This window comes from Leuciscus leuciscus (genome assembly GCF_965113295.1).
Source record: "Leuciscus leuciscus genome assembly, chromosome: 12".
NCBI lineage: Eukaryota > Metazoa > Chordata > Actinopteri > Cypriniformes > Leuciscidae > Leuciscus > Leuciscus leuciscus.
In genome coordinates, this window is record NC_138736.1 from 33,857,953 (window position 1) to 33,884,463 (window position 26,511).

The following is a 26,511-nucleotide window of genomic DNA, read 5'->3' on the forward strand; positions in this document are numbered from 1 at the left end:
CCATGCAACACTGACCTAGGAACGACGATGCACTCAGTGGTGGTCGACAGTGGTGTGTTACGTCGTACGACTAAAAGCCCATCTCTTGCCAAGGTAACAGTGTTCAAATAACGTTTCACATCTTCAACATTAGTAACCCTCTTGGAAGGGCGTGTACCCTGCCGAAGATGCGCGTGCACCCTACGAAGGTCCGGACACTCTGCCTGAATGGACACCCACGTGGCTCTATTGGCAAAGGGTACCTTTTGAGCTCCACGCAAGATGTCAGCGACGTCAGTACGGCACACCACAGAGACCATAGATTCCCGGACGAATCTGCAAACTTGACATGTAGGACTATCACATTGAGCAGCATTACGACTAGCATAATCTGACGGGAGAATGGCAGCCCCGACGAACAGAGACCTGGAAGCGGCTTGCAGTGGACAAGAAAGTGGTAACTCGCGGGCTTGCAGAGAATTCGCCCCTGCACAGCTTTTCAAAGGCCTGTACGCATGGTTTACTGTCAGTGAGCACACATGCCTTCTGTGATGACTGAATAATGTATTGGCTGCAATGTTTGAGGGAGGCAGCTATAGCCAGGGCCTCAATCTCGCACGGAAGCCAATTAATCTGATTCTTACGAAGTTTAGCGCTAAAATATCCAGCGATCAGCAGCTTTTACCCCCGTGTAACGTACATTGTCGCGCCTAACCCTGGATCCCTGAGAGCACCATCAGTGACAATCCAAAGCTGATCATCAGGTCGCGGTATCGTCACAGCGCAACTAGTGGATAATGCCTGCTGAGCCTTATGAAAACACTGGAGAAGCTCATCTGACCACACAATCGCAGCCGTCGACTCACCCCCAGCGACCACATTGTCGAAGGGAGCAAGGATCGACACACAACCCTTAAGAACACGTGCTAGGACTTTATACGCACCGATGAAGGACCGTAGGCCACGAACAGTCGCAGGGGGAGCACACGAAGCCAATGTTGCAATGCGGTGTGAACTAGCACGAATAGTACCCTGACTCCACACCCACCCCAATATGTCGGTCTGGACCGGGGCAACGACAGTCTTACTGGGAGCTAAGCACAGATTGCATGCCTGGAGAGCCACTAAGACCTTTTCCCACACTGCAAGAAGGCCCTCAAGAGTGTCAGCCCCACAATACAGGTCATCAGCAACCTTAGCCACCTGTCCCTGTTGAAGGAGATCACCGAGTACCCGACAGGTCAATTCTTCTAATGCAGTTTCTGAACCAGGCATGCCCATGGCACATCTGGCATACACCCGGACTCCTTTAAATGGCGTGACGACCCCGCAGTACTTCATGGAGGCTTTGGATAGTGGAATTTGGTAGAACGCCTTGGTGAGGTCAGTGGCGATAATATACCTCCACTGAGCAATCTGACGTAACGTGGCGTCCACATTTGGCATAAGGGATGGCTGGGGTTTGCTATAACGACCCACATCGGCGAAAGCTGTAACGAGACGAAACCCCCCATTAGGTTTTTTGATAAGAAATGATGGGTTGACATATTCAACATCGATGTCAATGTCTTCAGGCTTTTGAAAAACGCCTAGGGATTCTAGCTCGTCGAATTGAGCCTGCAGCTCCTGTAACTGGCCCCTGGAGTACTGCGGAACTCTTCCCTTTCGTTGCGGTGGTTGGACAGGTCCCATGTTTACCCTCGCCTGGAAGGGGCCAGCAGCGCCATTATAGCCTCCAAACTGCGGACTGAAGACCTCATCAAATTTCCTATGGATCTCGTGAAATTTTTATCTGATGTCTGCCGTCATAATACCATTGGGGTCTAATGAGATAAGGTCAGAGAATAGTGCTAAACTGGGCGAACTGGACTTGCAAACAGGGGCCTGAGGAGTTTCCATTGGGGCCTTGTCAGTTAGGGACTCCGGAACGTAGGTCATGGGAACACGGCATACATGGTCATGTTTCTTAATCCCCTGCGGTACGTCAGTCAAATTGGGAATCCTGATTTTTCCGGATACCCCTACGACCAACGATGGGGCAAACCAGTGCGCACGGCCCTCATGCGGCTCAACAGCAAGCTTGTCGCTAATGTTTGCTAGTTCTGCTGGAAGCTCAAGTTCGACAAAATCCCCTGGCCATACAGTATGTGATGAGGTGGCACGGAGTACATGAGCTCGCCGAATGGCATGTCTGTCTCCATACGTTTGACTGGCACCATACTCGTATGTGTCAGACCCCACACTGACCTGATGTCAAGCAGGGCGGATGGAGATGTCATTACATTCCATAAAGGGGATGCCAGCGAGAATGTCAGAATCCAGGATCTCTACAACAAGTCCGTCGAAAAAGAGCTTGTGACCATCTCTCTGAAAGTGTGTGCGTGTCTCTCCCACTACCTTCAATGGTGAGGAGCCATCTGCCTGACGAGCTGACTGTGTACTACTGGAGACTTTAAGGCCCAGTCTGCTGGCACATGCTGCCCTTATCATGTTTCCTGTTGCACCACTGTCAATGGTCAGCCTAATGGGGATGTGGCCATGAAAGGCTTCGATGCATGGTGACTGCATAATATGAACGCGCTGTACTGCCTTAAGGTTGGATGCATTGTCCTCGTTGTCATCCTCAGACTCGCCGTCAGAGTGACTCAGTGAGCCAGCAACTTGCCGCGCCTTAGCAATGAAAGCTCTGTCAGGAGGGGGCACTTACTGAGAAAGTGATTGTCTGGTCTGCGAGCCTCTTTACAAAGTGGGCAGGATTTCTTTAGTCGACCCAGTGATGCCAGCTTCTGTCTTGGGGGGTTAGACACAGCCAAGCGCATAGCTCTAGCATCCTCTGAGGACTGCAGCTCGTCTAGTAATGAGCACAGGGCTTGAGATATCTCTGGTTTAATGGACGCCAGAGTGCGTGAACGTAACTCTGTGCCATACCTCTGCTTTACAAGCTTCGGCAACTCGCTGTGTATAAGACGAAGCCAAGTGGGAACAACAACGTTTTCTATCGTGGGGGAGAGCTCCTCATCCTCCATGATGGGTTCACCTCCGTGAGTAATACCAGAGTCTCTGCGTAGTAGATCATCCTCAACAAAAGCCATTAATCTCTGGTACAAATCCTCTGGTCCTTCATTAGACTCTAGTTTAATAGCAGAAAAATCAATAAAATGTGCACCAGTCGACTGGAATCCATAATGTAGTCTGATTGTCTGCCATATGTTATCAATGCATGTAGAGCTCTTAACAACAGTATTTCGGGAAATAACTGGGCAGTAGTTAGCGATCTGCCCCAGCATAAGCTCAAGCATGCTGACCTTTTGTTGGCGCGTGCGCCGTTGCGCCGCGGGAACATCTGCGCCATCATCGGTAAAACCTCTGAATGGTGAAGCCCTCGTCTTTTTTTCCCAGCTCGCGCCGTCAACTAGAAACGGAGCGAACTCTGTGTCCAGAGATAAAGTGTAGACGAGGTTCTGACGCCAGTTCTCAAATGAATTTACAGTCTCAACCTTTGTGAGGCACCATTGTTTCGGTGCTCTGTGTGTATTCGCCATGGCTTAAGTCTCGCGTTACACCAGCAAAGATAATCCACAACGCGGCTCGTTTATGCGCGTCGATAGTGTGAATAAATCTCACATGAACTCACCAGGCTGTTTGGGGAGTGAGTGCGGTAAAGCTGCCACCACGCCAGTGTATAATAAGGTACAGAGAGCCGCTGACACGAGAGACTGGTTTAGTCAAGCCTTTAATGGCGAAGGAGGTTAAACAACAACATACGAAAACTTCACGCGCATGCGCCGCCCGGGTCTGTGCATTTGCGCTCAACGTCACAGAACACGTCACGATCCACGTAACACTCCACATACTGGCGCTATTCACCATCAAAACATCTTTAACAGGGTGGTTTTGCTGAGGTTGGTCAAATGTGTAGTGTTGGTGTGCTTGCAGGAACAGGGGCCCGTTCTTCGTACGTCGCTAACTCACTTAGCTGGATTTGATTGTTGGCGATTTGGCATGATCTTGGATTGTTTGGTTCTTCAACGCTCATCCTGGACTTGCTGTCATAGCAACATGTGCGCAAACTTAAACCTGCTCGGGAGCAGGCTTATTTCATGTTAACAGGATTAGATCCCGGCTTCATAAGCGGAGCTGATACGGGAAGTCCAGCGCAGCGCGATAGTGCACTTTCTGAGATATATATTTTTTCTCGTGATTCGTGAGATTGTCGTTTTTTTGTCGCTTTTAGGTTTAAAAAACTGTTTTAGGTTTTTTTGTGGCATTTCCAAGCCACTTAAGACCCAATGTTGTAAAGAATTTTTTTTTTTTTTTTTTACTATCATAATTTTTTATGAAGATCATACCATCATGACCATGCCGATTACAGATACAGTATGTCACTCAGGCTTCACTAACGTGATTGGTACCATAGACTATAGGCTACCATAGGCTGCCATCAAGGCCTCAATGAAGGGGATTATGTGAACAGAAAGGGGGTTCACGATGTAAATGTGCAGCCCAGTTACTATTGTGATTCTTAATATTCCAGATTAGTAATATTATATCAAATAAAAAAAAAAGGCAGTTGACTAAAATCTTCCATATCAGAAATGTGAAAGCAAAATGGCCAGGATCTGTGCATGACTTAAGAATTTTCATAGATTCACATTTATGCACATTATTTGAAAGTGGTAAGAAAAGTTCCACAATTAAATATCAAGCTCACTGTATTACATACACTTATGCAGCTGATCCTAACAGAACTGCATTTTTTCATAGGTGATTATGACATGTCCCTGCCTGCAGACAGGTGTTTTATGACCCCATTCCCTGACCCAAACCAGTTACAATGCAGCAGCCAGGACAAGGGCACACAATGAAATGAACTTTGGCTAACTAAAGGGAAGATTTCAGTGTCTGATAAGTCTGAGGGTTGCACACCTGACAGGGCCTGTGACATTGTTGCATGTGCCATATTACACAACATAAAAAAAATAAAATAAAAAAAAACCCTTTTAATGTTTAATGTGTAAATGTTTAATAAAAGACAAATATGCTTAGTTCCTTGAGTTTTATTTCAATTGTTCTTTGTAAAGAAAAGCCAGTGGTCAAGTGCCTGCAACAAGAGATATTAGACACATGCCTCATGCAACAAATTAAAAGGAAAAGTTGGCTATACACTGCCCACCTGTAGGCCTATGTCTCCTCTGTCTGTGCAGACTCTTCTGTAGGCCTTTCTGTAGATGTGGAATCCTGCAACTTATATTACAGCCATAAAGCATACAAGTATAAATTAAGTAAAGTTATTTATGCACTTGCAGGTAGGCTAGTTCCTCCATATGACAGTTATCTGAGAGGGTTTATTCACTGTCCAGTGCAATGGAAACAAATGGACATTACAAAGTCTTATACTTTCTTTCCTTTGGAAAGTTAGAAAATGTCCACTTACTGCACATATTTCAGCCACCACTTTCTTGGGAACAGATACAAGTGTTGGTGTATTATGTAAAAGTGCACAAAAGAGGAAAACACAATGTCATTACAATGAACTACACTGGGGAAAAATGTGAACAATAACTCATGGCAAAATATCTTTACATTAACATAAGTTTATCAGTTTTCACTTACACAAGTCAAAGCAATTCATCATTACTCAAGATTTAACAGTTGAAATGACTATACAGCCTTAATTTAATGCAGCAAAAATTATTTTACAGTGTAGGCTACTAAGATCTTTTCTTTTTTTTCTCAGCCTTTTTCTTGTTTGCTTTTATAAACAGACAATCATTTATTTAACAGTGCCTTTTATAAAAGAGACTATAATATAACTAAAAATTACCATTATGTAGAATATTTTTGTACTTCACTTTTATTTGTTCCCATGTTCTAGTGTGGTGACAGACATTACAATGCACAAAGTAATTATGCAATTATTAAAATACAAAAATATAGGCTAATAAGTGATAAAAAAAAACATCTAACATGGCAACTTCTAACGGATTTAAATTGTCTGCTACTTTTTGCCAGCCCTCTCTCCTGGCTTTTGCAGACTTTGAGGTGTTGAAGGGGGTGGATTGGAATCCACTGCTGCTTCAATGTATATGTAATGAGTGATTATAATCAAGGTATTAGTCAATATTTTCCCTTCTAAATATCAAATGAATTGAATGACTTCTCTGGAGATTTTACTTTGTTATAGAAGTTACCAGTGTTATTACTGAAATGTTCTTTTCATGTATTCTTTAATGTCAGTATTTGATATCTGAATGTAGCTTGCTTATTTAGCCCGGCTTCCAGAAATGAAATAGGGACATGTTTTGTGTTTGAGAAAGGTCTTCAACGTGTTAAAACATAAAGGGGTCATTGTTATCTTGATGTTTTGAGACGAGACTCCTGTTTATAGTTAGAGCCTGGCCAAATCCAACCTTGGAAAAGCTGTGTGTCGGTGTGTGTGTTAGTCTTCTTGCTTACAGGTTAAGGAACCACTGGCATTGTTGGAGATTGACTGAGTTGTTGTTCGAGACATGATGGCACCCAGCAACCCAAATCTGCGACCTGGAAGGTCACGACGTGCCTGACTTCAGGGTCTGAGTGTCAGCTGCATAATCTATGGAGATGTGCTTCAGTCTATCTGTATATGTGTGGAAAATTACTATGTTTATCTATTTCTTAGCCAATGAGAATTATTCAACCTGTAAGCAATGACGTAGCTTAGACCTTGGAAATGGTATAACTGCTGTGATCTTTGTAACTGTAAGGGGGGCGGCCTATGAACTCCTGTTTGAGTCTTGAAGCTGAACTTCTGCTGATGAAACTGCAAACTATTTTCAGTAAAACTTTTCTTCTATTTTTTAATAATTCTGACTCCGGGTCTTCTTTCAAACATCTGGTCCATGGGTCCTAAACTGTTAACCCCTAACAGTGTTCCCTGGCGTTTTGATTAAACATTAAAATTCTGAATAAACTTCGACTATTAGTTCTTGCTCTGCTGAGGAGAAAAACTGAGCGCGCTCTTTGGCCACGCTGAGCAGCCAATAGCAGCGTTGCTGATCAATGTTTCTATCGATACATATCCCCTTTTAACCAGCGCATGAACGCGCAATTATCTCAGATAACTCAATCCAGCGATACTAATCATATCCGGCAAGTGTGTTCGAAGAACCGAGTTAGCCAGATCATGATTCGCACGATGATATCATCTTGGATGTGTCATTTGATCTCGGATGTAATAAGCAACATACGAAGAACAGGCCCCTGGATTGGCCCTGTTCCTGCAAGCACACCAACACTACACATTTTTCAACTCTTCTTAATCAATCACACCTGACCTGAATCAACTCGTTAGTAGAGACTCCAAGACCAGAGTATGGGTAGATTAAGATATGGGAGACTGTTTAAATGTGCACTGTTGGTGTGCCTCCAAGTGCAGGGTTGGGAAACACTGGCCTAGTTAACACGTGATAGGACAGAGAGCGTGAGTATATATCTTTAAAGTAGGCTATATAAAAAAAGTTTCTATATTTCAGAAGAAACTTTCCTTAGATGTATTTTATTCCTTAGATGGTTGTGTTTACATGAAAAATAAAATAATCACAGATCTGTTGCCTTAGTGAAACATACAGTAACCAGATGCTGCTATGTTGTTTCGTTGTGGAGTTTGTTACACAAGCGACCGATTGATTGTGTAGACATTCCAAATTGTCTGAGAAGGATGTTTTGAGGATTAAAGTAGGATTCAAATATCATCATTTATTTCCTCAATCTATTTAAACTTTATGAAGAGTCTCATTGTTAAACGGGCATAACAATGTGAATGTCACATGTGCAACAATCAGCATAAACCAGTATGTGTACACGTCACATACTGTACATGGATGTACATTTATATCAATCACAGATAATCCATTAAAACTGTAGAGAGACTAAACAGGTTTTGTAACCAACAAAGTAACTTACAAAGAGCCATTTGTAGGCAGATCATGTGATGCATATGGGGATGTAATGTATAAATCTCAAAGCCCTTCAAATATAATGTAAATAAAATCCAAAAGATGCAATCTGGCCTAACTAATCCAAACACATTTAGCAGCTCATGCATTTGATTGGAATATTAGTAAGCATGTTAAATACATTGATATTTATGTGTCCTTCTATGACCCATTTAATTGAAATAACTTTATTTCTCACAGATGTTTTTTGTTTTTTTTAACTATACCATTAAAAACCAAAAGTAAAACTTTTGTCTTTTTTTATTTATTTTTTTAAGAACTATACCTGGAAATGAAATGAATGAAAGCAGACAGAACCAAGATTGCGCAAACCTGGAACATTCAGTCTCTTTTACTGTGTGTGTCTCACTCCAGTATGTTTCAACAATTAGATGCTGACAGATAAACTCTGTAATGATGATGATGCAAATCTCAAGATTGCTCAAACATCGGATTGGACCATTCATTGTCCCTCGAGTGCAGACTGAACCACACAACAAATGACTCCTGTCTCAGTTAAAGATGTGAATGTCACATCAGGATACAAAACACACCTAGGCTAAACATAATTCCTCATTGCACAACATCAACTAAATAATGTCACCGGTCATCATATCTAGCCTATACAAGGCTTTATGATGAACGTCTCATGAACAAACTGGAAAACCGGTTTTATAGCTTAGCCTCTCTTCCGAGAAAGTTACGGCAGTAGCCAGTAGGCCAATGAAGTATGACCTGAAAGGCGATGTTTATAAAGCATGCTGTCACGCAGCAACACGTAGCCTACTTTTTTTTTTCTCACACAGTGCAAAATCACGAAACAAAGATGACACTGACAAACTGACTTTTGATTTGAAACAAAGTTTCAGCTTTCAAATTTCAAAAATGAAATTCAAACTATAAATAGGCCTACCGTTTTTTTGCCGCTCTTAAATGTGACGTGACAGACATAGCGGCATGTGAACTGATGATCCTCTTTACTAGCCTACTAGTTAGAAAATAATGAACACTGAACAACTGAACATTAGAATTTATGTTGAAATAGGCTATACAGTAGGACTACAACTTACCGAAATGTAGGCTATGTCTCAACCAGTGTTTCAACCGCGGAAAGAGGTCAAAACAAATGGAGAACAATGTCACGTAACGTTACATTTACCTCAGAAAAAAAACAAAAACATTTAATGACCATATTAGTTAGGAAAAAACAACTATAGAGAGGAGTATTTTGCTGCACTAGGCCTGTATCTTTTTTTACTCATATCATTAAAAATATTATAAAGTTATTATTATAAAAACCGCATTATATTAATTTGAGTTGTTAATTTTAACTCTTGTTAGAGGAGCTCCTGATCTACGTGAATAAAAGTGACAAGAGCCCTGAGAACCCCAGAACCGAGCAGGGAGATTATGCTGCACCTGATGGACTGAGTTGACTCATTTGACAAAACGTAGCCTATTTTCCCCGCTGATCGACTAATTATTTTGAGAGCCTTGCTGACAAAGGGGATCTTCCCTGCTGACGTGAGCTGATCTACTACTTGTGATTCTACAAGCTGTTAATGGGTGGTAACGTTTTATGAGATTGTGCTGTGTTTTAATAAAGAATTGTGTGATAACTATGGAAGTAAAATAATGCCAAATGTTTTTGAAACAAAAAGCCTGTTGAATTGCACTAGGCTACATAAAAATATGCATTGCATTAACCATGCTTGCATTTTAATGCATTGTATTTTTAGGGCTTGCATTTTTATGGGCTGAAATTCAGCATGGTTGAATATTTAAGCTGTGAATATTTCAATTCAAAACATTTCAAACACATTTTCATTATTAAAAATTCAATAATCCATATTCCCCTTTCATATTTCACTTCCAAAATAGTCAAACTGTTTAAAAAAAACTACCTACAACATTCAACAGGCAATTTTTGGTCCATTTTATTTCGCTTTCACAAATTCACTGGTTCAAATTCGACATAAAATGATAAAATTATACGTTGACATCCAGGAACTGCAGGAAAAGCAGTAGATTGCCGAGCATACTCTCCATCTGCTTTTAGTCGACCTCACCAGCAGGGGGTGCAAGCGCGTGTTGTTGACGAAGACCAGAGCAACAGTTAGAGCAAGCCATTCATTCATAAAATGAAAATGATTATCTGGGTCAGTATATATGCGGAAAAGATGATAAAGACACAAAAGCTGTGTTTATGTTTCATTCAATAACTTCATTGTTACTTTCCCTGTGTTGCCTACATGTTATCAGCTTTCTCTACCATGAATTTCCCCTTAATACCTCATCATACTCAAAATAAGTATGCCTACGTGTACTGCATTAGATTAAACTGGGAAGAGTCATAGCACTTGTATATTGTTGTCCTCCGTTAGATTAACTGTAAGTCGCTTTGGATAAAAGTGTCTGCTAAATTACTAAATGTAGCCTAAATGTAAATTGGCATTGCCAGTAGTCCTGGGCCCGTATTCATAAAGATTCTAAGAATCCTCTCAGAAAACTCTTAATTTAGCTTAAAAACTTTTACGTAGGAGTCTTAGCTTAAGAGCAATTCGGGACCGATCTGAGAGCAACTCTGAGTAACTGTACGTTCACACCGCCGCCGACTTGAGCTTCCAAAGTTACCGGAAGTCATTCATTTTCAATGGAAGCTGGCTTCTCTCAGCTGCAAGGAGCGTCAAATCCATCGGCGTCGCGTTTTGGGCGGTTTGAGCGTTTTGAGCGTCAATCTGAAAGTTGAAAGTATCTCAACTTTATGGTAATGAGCTATGACGCGGTTCAGCGGCAAGCAGCGGCAAACGCCAGCAACCAATCGGAATATAGACGTCCTTCGCGCTGGCTGATTCCGGAGAAACATACGATGTAAACTTTCGTTCCTACCAAAACATTAGTTCCGATCAGAATGGAGGAGAAACTGATATCGCTGTTGCTGGGTTTCCTATCATTTATGATATGACGTTATTTTCATATAGGGACCAGTTACAAAAGAGAGAGAGCCCCGGCCGCGCGCGCGCACTCACTTTCACCGTCTTCAAACAATACATCTCGCTCTCTCTCCCTCGCGCATATTAATGAAAATATTTTTTTTCCCGACCAAATGTGACCAAAACGGTAATAAAAATGCTGTCATTATTAAAGGTTCCTAGTGTCAATGTATTGCTTGTTTTTTTTTTCTGTTTACATTTCATGGTGTGACACAGACTTCAGAGCGGCCAAAGCGTCAACAAGCTTCCCCGTACGTTTTTGACAAGCGTCCTTGACAGGGCGGCCAGAGCTTCTTTGCAGCTCAAGTCGGCGGCGGTGTGAACGTACAGTAAGGAAAAGACAAAAACTTTCGTGAGGAGGCGGGGTTGACCCCGTTGCTATGTATGACACAATCTTTTGAAGACTGTGATTGGTTGGTTGACCAAGAAGGGGGAAAAAATTTGATTTTAAGTATAGGGTCTATTCTAAGCCTTCACTTTGAAATTACATGCGTAATTTTTCCTATTTGACCGTTCTCACACACACATACACACACACACACACACACACACACACACTCACACACTCACACACACATTATATATGTGTATATAAATCCTTTTTATTTTTATTTACCATGGTATGGTAATAATGTATCATGCATGCTGTTAATTTCCTATAAGGTATTTGCTTGGCTTAGAATGATACAAATTGTTCCACTCTTTCCAATTATTTTCCACTGATTGCTGGCATGTCTATTTAAGTGGTGGTTTGAATGTTGGTTTTAATGTATCAAACATGGAATTTTCCCAGTTGCCAAATATCGTAATGTAGTGATTACTTTCATTTCTGGCGCTATGGCATTTCTGTGCTGTGTTGGAGATGTTAGCGTGTCTCTAATAAGATCAGTCACAAACATGATCCCTGCACGATCTAATATATAGCGTCTTATTAACTCACTGTCATCCATTGTCTGCAACACATTTCTTCTCCCTCTTCGTCTTTCTGCCATTTTCTCCTCTGCTAAAGAAACTCTTAAGCCTCTTAAAAGTCCTCGTCCGTGCTCCTAACAATTTTGACCTTAAGACCTCTTTTAAGGGTTAAGATGCTTTCTGAATTACTTTTTTCTTTACTAGGATTTTTTCTTTAATTTTAAGAGTAAACGCCCACATTTTCTTAGAATTGTGTCACTAGGAGCTACTTTTTGCATTAAGATTCTTTATGAATACGGGCCCTGTCCTTTATATACTGTCTATGGTCCTGTCTCAGTCGGACTGTTGCCATCTAGCGGTTGAGAAATGTAATTGCATTTTTATTTAATTTAAAATGAAAGACATTCAAATAATATCGTAGATTATGTATGAATGTTATGTGTGAATGTTATGTGTGACAGCAAACATGAAGCTGAGTGGGCGAAAAACATGTAAACAATTTTAACACATTCAAACACATTTTCATTATTAAAAATTCAATAATCAATTTGCAAGCCCTAAAAAATTCATGCCCTAAAAATACAATGCATTAAAATGCAAGCATTGTTAAGGCAATGGCAAAAAAAAAATTTCAAGTAGAGCAATTCAACAGGCTTTTTTGTTTCAAAAACATTTGGCATTATTTTACTTCCATAGATAACTGTCATTCTGGTGTAGGCTACTCTCTGAGCCCTCCAGTCCGTACGGTTGTTACAATATTATATGGGACATTTACTTGGTTCATCAAAGATTTTATTAAGTTATCTGGAGACCAGTGGACCACGTCTCTACAACGTTCTCCATGGGATAAACTAGCGACGTCTTTTGAGGACGTGCCCACGACGTTTCTGGAACGTTAGCCAATATTCAAAAAAATTAAGTTACCACGAGGTCCTCACAACGTTGTCATAAATGTAAAACTATATGACGTTTAAAAATATAAACATTGTAGGCTATAGGGTATATAATTGAGGATAAGTGTTTGTAAAAACAATAACGATTTTAAATTATAGCTACTGCACCTGATATTTATCCAAATGAACAGATATTGAATAAGATCGGAATCAAATAGGCTAGCTAACTAAGTGAAATCGTGAAATTTGTGTCCGGAACTTATAAAAAACAGTAGCCACCAGTCATTAGCCTAATGTTGTCACTGAACTTAATGCAATTCTGTTAAGTTACCAAATGTTTTGACAACCACATACACTTGTGATGCACTTTATTTCTTTTTTTTTTTTTACAAAAGTTTTTTTTACGTTAAGTCCAACTCTTCCGCCATGTCTAGATTTAAAATTAATCGTGAGGATTCACATGACCATAAACGATTAAATTACTTCATTGAAGTGACCATGTTCCCTACCCTAAAGGTACTTGTGGAAGGGTCCTTCGTGAAGGAATTCAGTTGTTCACTTTCGTTTGGAATACCCCTATAATAGCGGCCCCTTCCCGAAGTGCCCTTCAAGGGTGCAAAAACGCCGTTTGGAATTCGCCCCCAATAATCCACTGTGAATTCCCGCTTCTCGCCACAAGATGGCGTCCGCATCTTAATCACCCATCCTCCATTTTCCACCGCTGGTCCAATATATCATTTACATGTATACATTCCTTTTAGTTTATGAAATTGTTAAATTAAGCTTTATACGTGTTTCCAAAACAGAAGTCAAGATACATTCTTTAATTACTTGAGCTGCCAGTTTAATAAGTCTCAAATGATTATTAAACAGCAAGCACAAACACTCCTTCAAATGGACTATATTAGTTGAGTAGGCTAACATATAAGAATAGTGAATGAGTGCATATATGGCTATTTCAAACACAGCCTGTCTCAAACCCTTTATTCATGGATTTCATCAGGTCCCTTTCCACAGGTGTATAAAATCAAGCACTTAGATTATGAATGCAGACTGCATTGTGCTTGATTAATACACCTGTGGAAAGGGACCTGATGAAACCCATGAATACACAACTTCCACATCAACAGCTGCTAGCAATCATTACTAAATTGATTTGATTGGTATTTGGGAGAGATGAGACCTGACCAAACACCTCACGCAAATGCTCTGATCCAGAATCAGGTCAGCACAATAACAGCACACATTCACAAAGACTTCTGTAAAGCACGTAAATATTAAGAAAATGTCTAAATTACTCCTTGAAGATCCTCTGCATATCAGCTGCCAGACAATAGGTGTAGATTATATTTAATAAGCTACATGGTCAGTCTACAGTGGATGATTTCCACCATGCTAATGCTAATTCCATAAAGGTCATATCTTGTGCTGACATTCACATTTATCTCAATGAGGCTTGCTCAGCTGGTATAGTTTCATGGCAATTAATGCTTTTAAGGGCCCTTCCAAAAAAAATTGGGCACTATAAAACATCCTATTAATGAAATATTGCAATGTTGCTTGCAAAAACAGACTGAATAACATTCTGATGGTCAGAAACTTTTTTTCATCTGTTAAGTGCAAGCAAATAACTTGCCTTTTTTTGTCATAATGTGACATTTAATGGAATTTGAATGGTTGTTCTTGTCTTTTTTTTACTCAGACCTTGCAACAAGATACATTTTACATCACAGTAGCTATTGAAACAAGTGTGAGAAACACACACAAAAAAAAAACTTGGACTCGTTATGAAGAAATTATTGTTTTAAATCACAAGTTAAATGTAATAATATACAATGTTCAAAGAGGAAAACTATCAAAGATGAATTCCTTTCCAAAACATTTGCTACTTTAAGACATTCTTTGTGTTCTGTAAAATAATACTTGATTTAAGTTAAAATACAAACTCTAATCTAATAGCTTTAAAAAATAAATAAATTATGGTAACTTCAGTAATATGTCGCAGGGACAAAGTGTGATTCTGGGAAATCTTTGGAGAAATTTGAATAGTGAGAAAGTCACTATCTTTTAAATTGTTTTATTCCATAATATCATACCTCTTTGCTACTATATTTGAATAATTTTTTAGATCCACCCCAGATTATAATTGACTTTAGATAGTTAAAAAGTTTGGAATAACAACTGATAATGTACAGATTTAAGGCCTTACTGTTTCATTAATTTATGGTTCTGCCACAATGGGTAACTGTCAGAACATTTAATGTTTTTGTTGAGTAATGATGTAATCACTTGAACGTATTGACATCAGAAGTGGGGCATTTGGATATTTCCACCTACTCCGTTTTGAGACTAACCCTGGCATGTCATATCACTGTCATGTGCTCCAATACTTGTTCATTTTAAAATCAGCTCTTTAATATAGATATATGGCTAAGTATACTCGGTCCTGGAGGGCCACTGTCCTGCACAGTTTAGCTCCAACCCTGATCAAACACACCTGAGCAAGCTAATCAGGGTTGGAGCTAAACCGTGCAGGACAGTGGCCCTCCAGGACTGAGTTTGAGAAACCCTGTACTAGACAAATTTTATTTGCTATAGAAATGTCAATGGCTTCTGCATGTGAAAGCTATGTATTTTATATCAGAGATAAGTGAATGCAAACAGTGTTGTATGATCAGGAGGTGTAGAAGAGAAACCCCTCCTCCTTAAGATTCATCCCTTATTTAACCTGATCATCTACCTCTAGATTCCAGTGGCGCCTCCAGAAATTTTTCATAGGGGTGGCCAGATGGGGCCACTTAAAATCTTGGGGTGGCACACCAAAACTATAAACCATAATTTCAGATTTTTTTTCTACTGTTGTAGTAAACCGGCCTGTAGTAAACTTTTAGAAAGACTTAAGGAAACTCCTACTGATATACTATATGATGGTTTATTGTGTTATATTTAATGTTACTAATGATATAATGTGCATAGACTAATAACAGTACAGTTAACATTTTGAGTTGCACAACAATCCTGTTGTATTTTGCAATTATATTTGGCATAAGGTGTACATTTATTGCAAACAAAACAGTTACTGGGGAAAAGCAGATACTGGCAGATACAAATATATTATATTTATTAATGTCAAGAATTCAGAAGTGTATATATTTATATAGCCTACACTACAAAGAAATAATATACAATTAAATTATGCTTATTTTAAATGTATTGAGCAGGCTAGGTATAAAAAAATATAGGCTTTTGATAATCTTTCAGTGCGCAAAACCATGATAATATGAAACGCTTCAAAACAGAGCGCACAAAGCGCGTATGCGCATCGCGGGTGCAGAATGATGTGCTCAAAGCAACATGGAGTCACAGTGTGCAGCGCTGCACTGAACAAGTGCGCATTTAAAAGTTCACGGCACAAAGCGAAGAAATGTCGAGCGCACAAATCCAAGTGTCTATCTGTCCAACAGTTTATTGATCATTTGTTTTAAATTCCAGTTATTGTGCGTCTGATTCCGATTCATAGTCCTTGTGATGTGTGTGATCTAACAAGCACACGGTAGTGAGTCGTTTAAAAACAGCAACAAACTCCAACAAAATAAAGTCATTTTATGCAAAGCCACAGCCTTTTATCTACAGATAATGCATTATAATGTGAATATATCATATTGGAGAGAGTTTTACCGTGCATCCAACCGGAAGAGGCGCGCGCGCTGTTTGAATACTGAATGGAGAATGATTGACAGCCACAGAGGAGGGAAAACGAGTTTCCGTAAAAACTTGAATGATGTAAATAGACTTCTGTCCCTCACATTAAGCTATGGAATAACTTCAGATGACTTTGTCACCCAAACTGACGCGGTAGTCTTCTTCGTCTTCTTTCTTAACTTCTTTTGAAATTGTTGACCGACGGGCACGCGCTGAGCTGTTGCTGTCTGAGCGCGCAACAGCGGCATGGACGGAGGGGCGGGGGAGTACTGGCTACTGTGTGCGATCGAAGGTCTAGAGCGGCTTGCCTGCCTGGCTGTGCATTAGGGATGAAATGCATAACTGATGCTACTAAAATTTATACTGGCCAGCGGGGTGGCCAGTGGGGTGGCCAGGAGTCGGCCAGGGGTGGCCACGGCCACCCCTGGCCACCCCCTGGTGGCGCCATTGCTAGATTCACACATCTGGCACCCATTCTTCAGGTTTACTGCTATTGTTCCAGATTGTGTTTAAAAAAGTGTTTTTACAAACATCAGGTACGTTAACTTAACACTATTAAAAAGAAAAAAAAAATATTAGTTTCTGTCTTTGTCACACACTAGAAAATGACTCTTCAGTTTGAATACTAGAATGCAGTTTTCCCATATTTAATGTAATACAGTTTTTTTAAAGTTTATTTCTGTGTGTGTGAACTTGTATAGTTATCTTTTTGAGGACTAGTTTGAGTGGAGTGATGACAAAGTGAGTAAAATGAGGAACTTTTGGCTGGTCCTCGCTTTCTGACACACCTTTAAAGGGCTGTTTGAGGGTTAAGTGTTTGTAGGGATAAGGTTAGAATTATGTTAAAGGTAGATTTAAGGTAAACTAGTGCAAAATGCCCGTGCAAAATCAGTTCTCTTACGAGAGGTTCTCTCGTATTGCGTAAGTTTAGCTTACGCTACGGGTAAAGTCATCTTTTCTCGAGATATGAAGCAAAAAAAATTATCCTTAATTTTATATATCTTGTCAACGCAGTGCGGCAGCAAGCTGACCTAGAGCAGGCAATCTAGCGTGCTCATAGGCTGCTCTGCGGCAACTGCAGCAGCCTATCACTGAGCCCTTGGCGTGACGTCACGTCCAATGAGCGCGAGCAGCGCGCCTACGCGTCACGGCCCGAGGCGGGGCGTGGCAGAGGGTATAAATACGGGCTGAGAGGCTGCTTTCACTGATTTTTGTCTCTTCAGCGAAGCTCTTCGCATCGCTGATCTTTGAGGAAGCCGCCGTTGAAACCAGCGCTTTGCAAGCCGAGGATTCTGCCTGAGGAAGCCGGCCGCCTTCGCCGCCTTCAGCTATCCCTGCCTGCTTCGCTATCCGGCGAAACATATCCTTTCTATTATGCATTGTATTTCATGTAAAGCTCCGCTCAGCGACAGAGACCGCCATGTTATCTGCACTCTCTGCCTGGGACCGGACCACGCTGCCCTCGCCCTCGCGGCGGGTGGCTGTGAAATGTGCGAAGAACTGCCGATGTCGACCCTGCGGGCTCGACTCGCCTTGTTCGACGCTCCAGCTGTCTCTCCGTCTGCCTCCACCGGGCCGCGCAAGAAGAAGCGCCGCTCTCAGAGGCCACCGGAACCCGCAGCAGCAGCTGAGCGCTCGCCGGAGCCCCTCCCGCGAGCCTCGCTATCTCCATCTCCTCCCCCCCTTCCCGACGCGCAGCGGCCGGCCTTTGCCCGCACTGCCGTCGCCTCGGGGGATGAAGCGGACGACGCTGTTTTAACGGACAGCTGCTCTATCCTGGCCTCGGACAGCGAGGAGTGGTCTGGCTCCACCTCCTCTGCACAGGAGTCTAGCCGGTCCCGCGCCAGTGTCGACGCGGAACTGCTCCGCCTCCTCACCAAAGCGGTCGAACAATTGGGACTCGACTGGTCCCCACCGAGGGCGCCCGCGCCTAACCGACTTGACGGGTGTTTTCTGCCTAGCCGCCGCCCAGCGCCTGCCTCTAGGTCAGCACCCTTCCTGCCTGAGCTCCACACTGAGCTCTCTAAGTCGTGGAACGCCCCATTCTCCGCTAGACTCCGCTCACCGGTCTCCTCGACCCTCTCCCAAGTGGACGGGGCCGCCGAGAAGGGATATACTCAAATTCCCCCGGTGGAAGATGCTGTGGCAACGCACCTTTGCCCGCCATCCGCCAGATGGCGCTCAAAGTCTGCCCTGCCGTCCAAGGCCTGCAGGACCACATCAGCACTCGTCGGCCGCGCCTTCTCCGCCGCCGGCCAGGCTGCTTCCGCCCTGCATTCAATGGCTGTGCTCCAGATCCTCCAAGCCGATCTCCTCCGAGAGCTGGACGAGAAAGGCCCGGATCGCGCCGTTCTCACGGACCTGCGTAGCGCGACGGACCTCTCCCTTCGCGCCACAAAGTCCGCTGCACAAGCCATCGGGAGATCTATGGCCTCGCTCACCGTCACCGAAAGGCACCTTTGGTTGACGTTGGCGGATATGAGCGAATCCGAGCGTTCAGTGTTCCTCAACGCACCGCTCTCTCCCACCGGCCTGTTCGGCCCAGCGGTCGCCGGGATCGTCGATCGCTTCTCGGAGGTGCAGAAGGCATCGCAGGCGATGAATCTCTTCCTGCCCCGCCGCTCGAGTTCGTCTGCAGGCCGCTCTCAGCAGCCTCCTGCACGGAACTCTTCTCAGCGCTCTGCCCAGCCTCCGTCTTCGCAGCGACGACAGGGCGGCCGCCCTAGGTCGCGCTCAACCAGCCGTCACAAACCGCCTCCCCCCGGGGACCCCGGCCCAAGGTGACGCTCAAGCCTGAGCCCGCGAAGTCCTCCTAGCGGCTGCAAGGAGGAAAAGATGGCTGAGTCCCGCTGCGGCCGGACCGCCATCAAAGCGCCCAGCTCTGCCAGTCCCCTTAGAAAAGGCTACTGCAGCAGCTTACATCGCAGCCAACGAGCCAGTAATACAACTCTCTCGCCTGCACACAAACGCCGTTTTCACGGCGACCCAGAGAAATCTCATAAAGAGTATGGTTTCGGGTTTTCCGGCTCACGCCGAAGGTGTCATGAGTGTAGAATTTGTGCCCACGCCCCAGTGCTCACCACTACACACAAACACGATCTCCCCGGTAACGCTCACAGAGCGCACTCTCATAAAGCGGGCACGCGCCGCTCGAGTGCTAAAGGTAGAGAATGTGCCCGCTCTTCCAAGCCCACACCTACCCACTGCCCGCTCTGTCACACAGTTATCCCGGGACGCAGATCCTCTAAAGCTCCCTTACACTGGCCGTGTTGCATATGTAAGCCCTGTGCCCGCTCACGAGCGCGCGCACTTACTATCAAACACGTTAAACCTCATGCCGCTCTCGCGCCACGGGTTTCTAGCATCAAAATGTGCCCCGTCCCCAGTGACCGAGCCGTTATGTGCTGTACAGCCAGTCACCATTGTTCGCGAGCCCCCATATTCGAGCACCGGCAGCGCGCGCGCCGCCCCGTCCTCTCTGATAGAGGTTCCCCATCCCGCCCAGCGCGGCGATCCGAACCCAGAGATCATTCGACCCCTAGCTATGTGTGCGAAAGCATGGCAAGCTATCCAGGGCGTGTCAGAATGGGTGCTGAATACTATAATGCACGGCTATTCGCTCCAATTCGCTCGCCGTCCCCCGCGCTTTCTAGCACGGACAGAGACGAGAGTGAATACAGAAGTAGCGCATCTGCTTCAGGCAGAAATAGCAAAGCTGCTGCACAAAGGGGCTATAGAACAGGTGCATCCTTCTCAGAGCGAGTCGGGCTTTTACAGCCGTTATTTCCTCGTACCCAAGAAGGACGGAGCGCTGAGACCTATTTTAGATCTGAGACATTTGAACAAAGCTCTCATGAGACGGCCGTTCAAAATGATCACAACCAGACAAATCCTCGCGCAAATTCGCCCGGGAGACTGGTTCATCTCTCTCGATCTAAAGGACGCATATTTTCAGATTCAGATAATACCCCGTCACAGGCCATTCTTGAGATTCGCCTTCGACGGTCGGGTATATCAGTACACCGTCCTGCCGTTCGGTCTATCTTTAGCACCCCGTACATTTACGAAGTGCATGGACGCGGCTCTCTCTCCCCTGAGGAGACAAGGAATGCGGATACTGAATTATCTGGACGACTGGCTAGTCCTCGCGCAGTCAGAGGCAGAGCTTTTGTCTCACAGAACAGCGCTTCTCAGCCATCTGGAATGCTTGGGTCTCTCGGTCAACTGGACCAAGAGCTCATTACTGCCCCGCCAGTCGACTTCCTTTCTCGGAATAGAACTGGACTCGGTGGCTATGACGGCCAGATTGTCAGAGCAGCGCGCGCGCCGCATTCGACATCTCGCCGCGTCTTTCCAGACGGGCAGTCAGGTTCCGCTGAGGACATTCCAGCGAGTCCTGGGGCATATGGCCTCAGCTGCAGCAGTGCTCCAGCTGGGCTTACTGCGCATGCGCCCGCTTCAACGCTGGCTGAAAGCGCGAGTGCCTCACCGAGCCTGGACGGCCGGCCGCTTACGAGTCAGAGTGAATCATGGCTGTGTTTCAGCCCTGCAGCCCTGGCTAGCAGCCGAATGGTATCGCACGGGAGTGACGATGGGAGTTGTCTCGCACCGGAAAGTTGTCTCGACAGATGCGTCCAACCTAGGTTGGGGAGCGCTATTAGAGGGCAGACCGGTCTATGGCCCTTGGTCAGACCAGGAGAGTCACCTTCATATAAACTGTCTAGAGATGCTGGCGGTCGAGAAAGCGCTCAAGCACTTCCTCCCATACCTACAGGGCCACCATGTACTAGTCCGCACGGACAACATGTCAGTGGTAGCCTATGTGAACCGTCAGGGCGGTGTCAGATCCAAAACACTCTGCGCCCTGGCGGAACGCCTCCTTGTATGGGCTCAGCACTCACTGCGCTCGCTGAGAGCCGCGCATGTGCCGGGTCTCCTGAACGAGGGTCCAGACAGACTGTCCAGGGACAATGTTCCCCTGGGGGAGTGGTCTTTGCATCCCCAAACAGTCCAGTCGCTGTGGCGCCGTTTCGGCAGAGCGGAAGTCGACCTCTTTGCGTCAAAAGACAACGCGCACTGCCCACGGTTCTTTTCCAAGAGCGAGGACGCGCTGGCCCAAACCTGGCCCAGCGGCCCGCTTTACGCTTTTCCCCCTGTCTCTCTGCTGCCACAAGTCATCGAGAGAATCAGGGAAGCGCGCCACACGGTGCTCCTCATAGCCCCGTATTGGGTGAATCAGACGTGGTTCCCAGATCTAATACGGCTGGCGGACACACCCCCCTGGCCGATACCGGTGAGAAGAGACCTTCTCTCTCAAGCCCGCGGCTCGATCTGGCATCCTCATCCAGAGCGCTGGTCTCTGCATGTATGGATAGTCAACGGATACCCGTTGACTTGCCAATAGGGGTTGTGAACACGATCACACAGTCTAGAGCTCCCTCTACGAGACGGCTCTACACATCTAAATGGTCTGTGTTTAATAAATGGTGCACCGCCCAAGGGCTGGATCCACAAACATGTGAGGTGTCGCGTGTGCTTTGTTTCCTCCAAGAGCTGTTGGACATGGGCAGGTCCCCCTCCACGCTCAAAGTATATGTTGCGGCCATATCAGCTTTTTCCGACTCGGAGCTGGGCCGCGCATTAGGGAGGAATGAGTTCATTATCCGCTTCCTTAGAGGAGCTAGGAGGATGAACCCCCCGCGACCCCCCTCGGTTCCTATTTGGGATCTTTCCCTGGTCTTAGAGGCCATGAAAGCGCATCCCTTTGAACCCATGGAAACTGTGGATATGAAATACCTCACGCTCAAAACCGTTTTTCTGATAGCCCTGTCTTCAGTCAAACGTGTGGGTGACCTGCATGCGTTATCAGTTAACGCGGCATGTCTCGAGTTCGGACCTAATGACTCTAAAGTCATTCTCAAACCGAGACACGGTTATGTCCCCAAGGTGTTGGGCACACCCTTCAGAGCACAGGTCATTTCTCTCTCAGCTTTGCCGGCTACCGGCAGCGAAGTTGACAGTAATCTCCTTTGCCCTGTCAGAGCGCTGAGAAATTACATTACGCGCTCCGCCGCCATGAGGCGCTCGGAGCAGCTTTTCGTTTCGTTTGGTGGGCGCACCAAGGGTCTCGCCGCCTCGAAACACACTCTGTCCAGATGGATAGTGGACGCTATTGCAGCTGCTTATGCGTCTAAAGACCTGCAATGCCCTTTGGGCATCAGAGCCCACTCTACTAGAGGCATGGCCTCGTCATGGGCTTGGACTAGCGGAATTTCTATTCATGACATTTGTACGGCGGCGGGCTGGGCCTCCCCGTCTACATTTGTTAGATTTTACAATCTAGAAGTTCCCGCCCTGCAGGCTAAACTTTTATCAGTCTAAATCTCGCGTAGGCCGGCCCACTTCTGTGCGCGGGCTACTGCTGTTTGATTTAGCCCTCCTGGTTGAGCTGTACAATATAAGGGTTGGTTAGTCAGACCGGCCGCGCCGTTCTGTTCCCCCTACTATGTGCTTATGTACTTGCGCTAGCCATATCATTGGCCGCCTGGCTCACACTCTCGTGTTCCCCGGGCTTCCCTGGGACTCATTCAGTGGATGCCGGGCGCGCACGGCGTTGACAAGGGAGTTCCCGTAGCGTAAGCTAAACTTACGCAATACGAGAGAACCTCTCGTAAGAGAACGTACTCGGTTACCTAACGTAACCTCTGTTCTCTCTAGAGAGGGAACGAGTATTGCGTAACCCGCCGTGCTCGCGCCACGAGCTCACTCGCTTCTGCGACAAAAACCAGTGAAAGCAGCCTCTCAGCCCGTATTTATACCCTCTGCCACGCCCCGCCTCGGGCCGTGACGCGTAGGCGCGCTGCTCGCGCTCATTGGACGTGACGTCACGCCAAGGGCTCAGTGATAGGCTGCTGCAGTTGCCGCAGAGCAGCCTATGAGCACGCTAGATTGCCTGCTCTAGGTCAGCTTGCTGCCGCACTGCGTTGACAAGATATATAAAATTAAGGATAATTTTTTTTGCTTCATATCTCGAGAAAAGATGACTTTACCCGTAGCGTAAGCTAAACTTACGCAATACTCGTTCCCTCTCTAGAGAGAACAGAGGTTACGTTAGGTAACCGAGTACGTTTTTGTGTGTTTTTAGTAATTGTTGGTTTAGTGTGTTTGAGTGCTCATTGTTACAATTACACAGCAAAAGTTCAGTGACATTTTTATTTGTGCATGGTAGAAAGCACACAGTGAACTCAGAGAAAACGCTATGCTTGAGCAAACAGTTTGTGAATACCGGTAGGCTACTACAAATTTTTACTCACAGATTCAGTTAACATCCACAAATGAATAATCGCGTCGATTCAGGGAGCAGTGCAAAGTGCTCGTGCAAAATCAGTTTTTGTGTGTTTTTAGTAATTGTTGGTTTGGTGTATTTGAGTGCTCATTGTTACAATTACACAGCAAAAGTGCAGTGACATTTTTATTTGTGCATGGTAGAAAGCAAATACTGATACTGACATAATGACATACAATAAATGTGGAAAATTAAACTACACGATTCAGAGAGCAGGCAACACAGTGAACTCCAAGAAAACGCGACTTAAGCTCCGCTGCTTTCTTCGACCCTCTCTGTCTCTGGTCCTGGGCTGTGCTCTATTCAGTGTGCAGTGTGAGAGGGGGAGTGGCCAGCTGTGCTCAGTGTGCAGTGTGAGAGGGGGAGTGGCCAGCTGTGCTCAGTGTGCAGTGTGAGAGGGGGAGTGGCCAGCGGCTAGAGCGGCAAAAGCCAGTGTGTGCTTCTTTTACCGATATATATTTAACAATATCTTTTGCATTTCTAATCCAAAAAAAGCCCGTCAAACTTTGCACTACACTTGGCAAGACACCTGTCAGGTTTGAATAACAGACATACTGACTGACAGACAGACGTTTCTGTAATAGCACACGTACATCACGGAGATGTCTATTTGATGTGCGTGTTTACATCTGGAAGATGTATTTTTAAGAGTGTTTGCTCATCTGCAATACGTCTATGGGACGTTTCCTGTCAGATGTCAAATAGACGTTTAGAAGATGTCTTTAAGATGTAATGATTTAGAATTGTAAGAAAAAATGATGTGGACGTCGAAGATCTCAAAAATGAAGTTTATTACAGCTTAGCAGTGGCAAGGTACACAAAGCACCTTGGGTTCACCGGCGTCACAGTGAACCCAGAACATCCAAATCTTAAACCTTTTATCCTCTTCTTAATGTAAATGAAGTTGCTCTTGTTGCAACAGCTGTGGTCTGTATGTTAATGAAGTTGAGACACCCCATTGTCTGAGAAGGTTCTCTGTGTCCCACACCCATTCCCATTCTACAATTGACTACCATTTGTTCAGGATGTGATCAACCCAAATGGTGAAGAAACAATATAACTTGATTCTTTCATCTCTATGATAATTAAGCCATTTTGGGGATGAGCTCATTCTAAAATATAGTTTGGAGTGGAATCTGGGTCGAGGCAGACTACAATTTCTTACAGAATGTAGAATGTATTTAGAATGTATGTTAAACTGACATCTTAAAGATGTCGATCAGATGTTAGTAAACAGCAGATGCTTTCCAGATGAAGTGATCTTTAACAGACATCTTGCAGACGTACGTGTGCTATCTGGGTAGGCACTAGTTCGAACAATGACGATATGGCAAAGGGCTGGGGATTGCATTATATCAGTGTTTCCCAACCCTGTTCCTGGAGGCACACCAACACTACACATTTTCAAACTCTTCCTAATCAAACACACCTGATTAAATTCATCAGCTCATTAGTTTAGGCTCCAAGACCAGAAATAAATAGGTCAGATAAGAGGGACATCCAAAATGTGTGTACTGTTGTGTATCTGCAGGAACAGGGTTGGGAAAAACTATATTATATCAATGAATGTCTTGAAAATTAAATATGAAATATGTATTAGATTACACTACGGAGAATATTCTCTCGCTAGCCTGTGTTTTTCCCCTGAGTAGGCTATCATGTTACCAATAACAGTCGCGCGCACGCACACAGCTCCGCTTAACACAGCCATCTTTCCATAAACAGTATATAAACTGGACACAGTGACCCCATAGGTTTCAACGGAGAAAAGTGAAGCAGATTAGAAGCACTCACTTCCTGATGGCTGAGCGTACTGCGCAGACTCAAACTGAGCTTGATGAAGTAGATGTGACGTGAGCAACCTGTCTGACAGTTGTAAGTCTTCTAGTAGCTGTGCCAAGCGAAATCTGAATCATTCCCTTCCGAATCTTGCAGAGACGGAGAGCGTGAGTAGGAGCTTTCCATGAGGTAGGAGCAGGAGAAACTTTATGACTCTCTATGGGCTTCTCCCTTGACTTTATCGGACTTTATGCCTCCACGTTCCCCCGATTGACTGCGAGCTTCTCCTCCTGTCTATACAGTAATTTCCAGAGAGTCGCGTGGTTATGATGCAATCGTTAGCCTATTTTTACAAAAACTGCTTCTACGGGGCCAGATACAAGGTAATGGAGCCTTTTATACATGGTCGTGTTTCTTTAGAAATAAACAATGGACAAATCGAGTCTTTAAACGCCTCAGATGTAAAGTTATTCGCTGTCAAAGTGACGCCAAAATGAATGGGAGTCAATGGAATGCTAACAGCAGGTGATGGCTTGTTAGTCAATGGCGGCCCCCGGGGGTGGTACGCTGTCCGAGAGCTCGATTACCCCCCTGTGCTTTGTTTACCTAATTTAAATGCTTGCAAAGCTGGTTTAAATTGCAGTGAATAATGTGTAGGTCCAAAATACTGGACAAACCGCGCTCCTAATGGATATACCGTAATACGGAACTCAACATTGTATTTTTTTTTTTTTCACCGCTGGCGTTTCTTGTTCTCCAGTAGCCTACAGTTAGTCACCTTTATGGTTTTAGACCTATCAAACACAATGAAGATGGAAAATCATATGAGATGAAATATGTTACATATCATTATGTAACATTTATTAATGCACGCTGTAAAAAATAAATAAATAAAAGAAAAACGGAAAATGTAGGATAGGCTACTGGTGATTTTC

The 26,511-nt window shown here is 44.3% G+C and overlaps 1 protein-coding gene across 1 annotated transcript in view; it reads right to left on the minus strand.

The window, feature by feature from the left end:
* The window catches only part of LOC309511172 (CMP-N-acetylneuraminate-beta-galactosamide-alpha-2,3-sialyltransferase 1-like), a 128,506-nt gene that overhangs the window by 68,372 nt on the left and 33,623 nt on the right, over positions 1–26,511 (minus strand). The window lies entirely within an intron of this gene.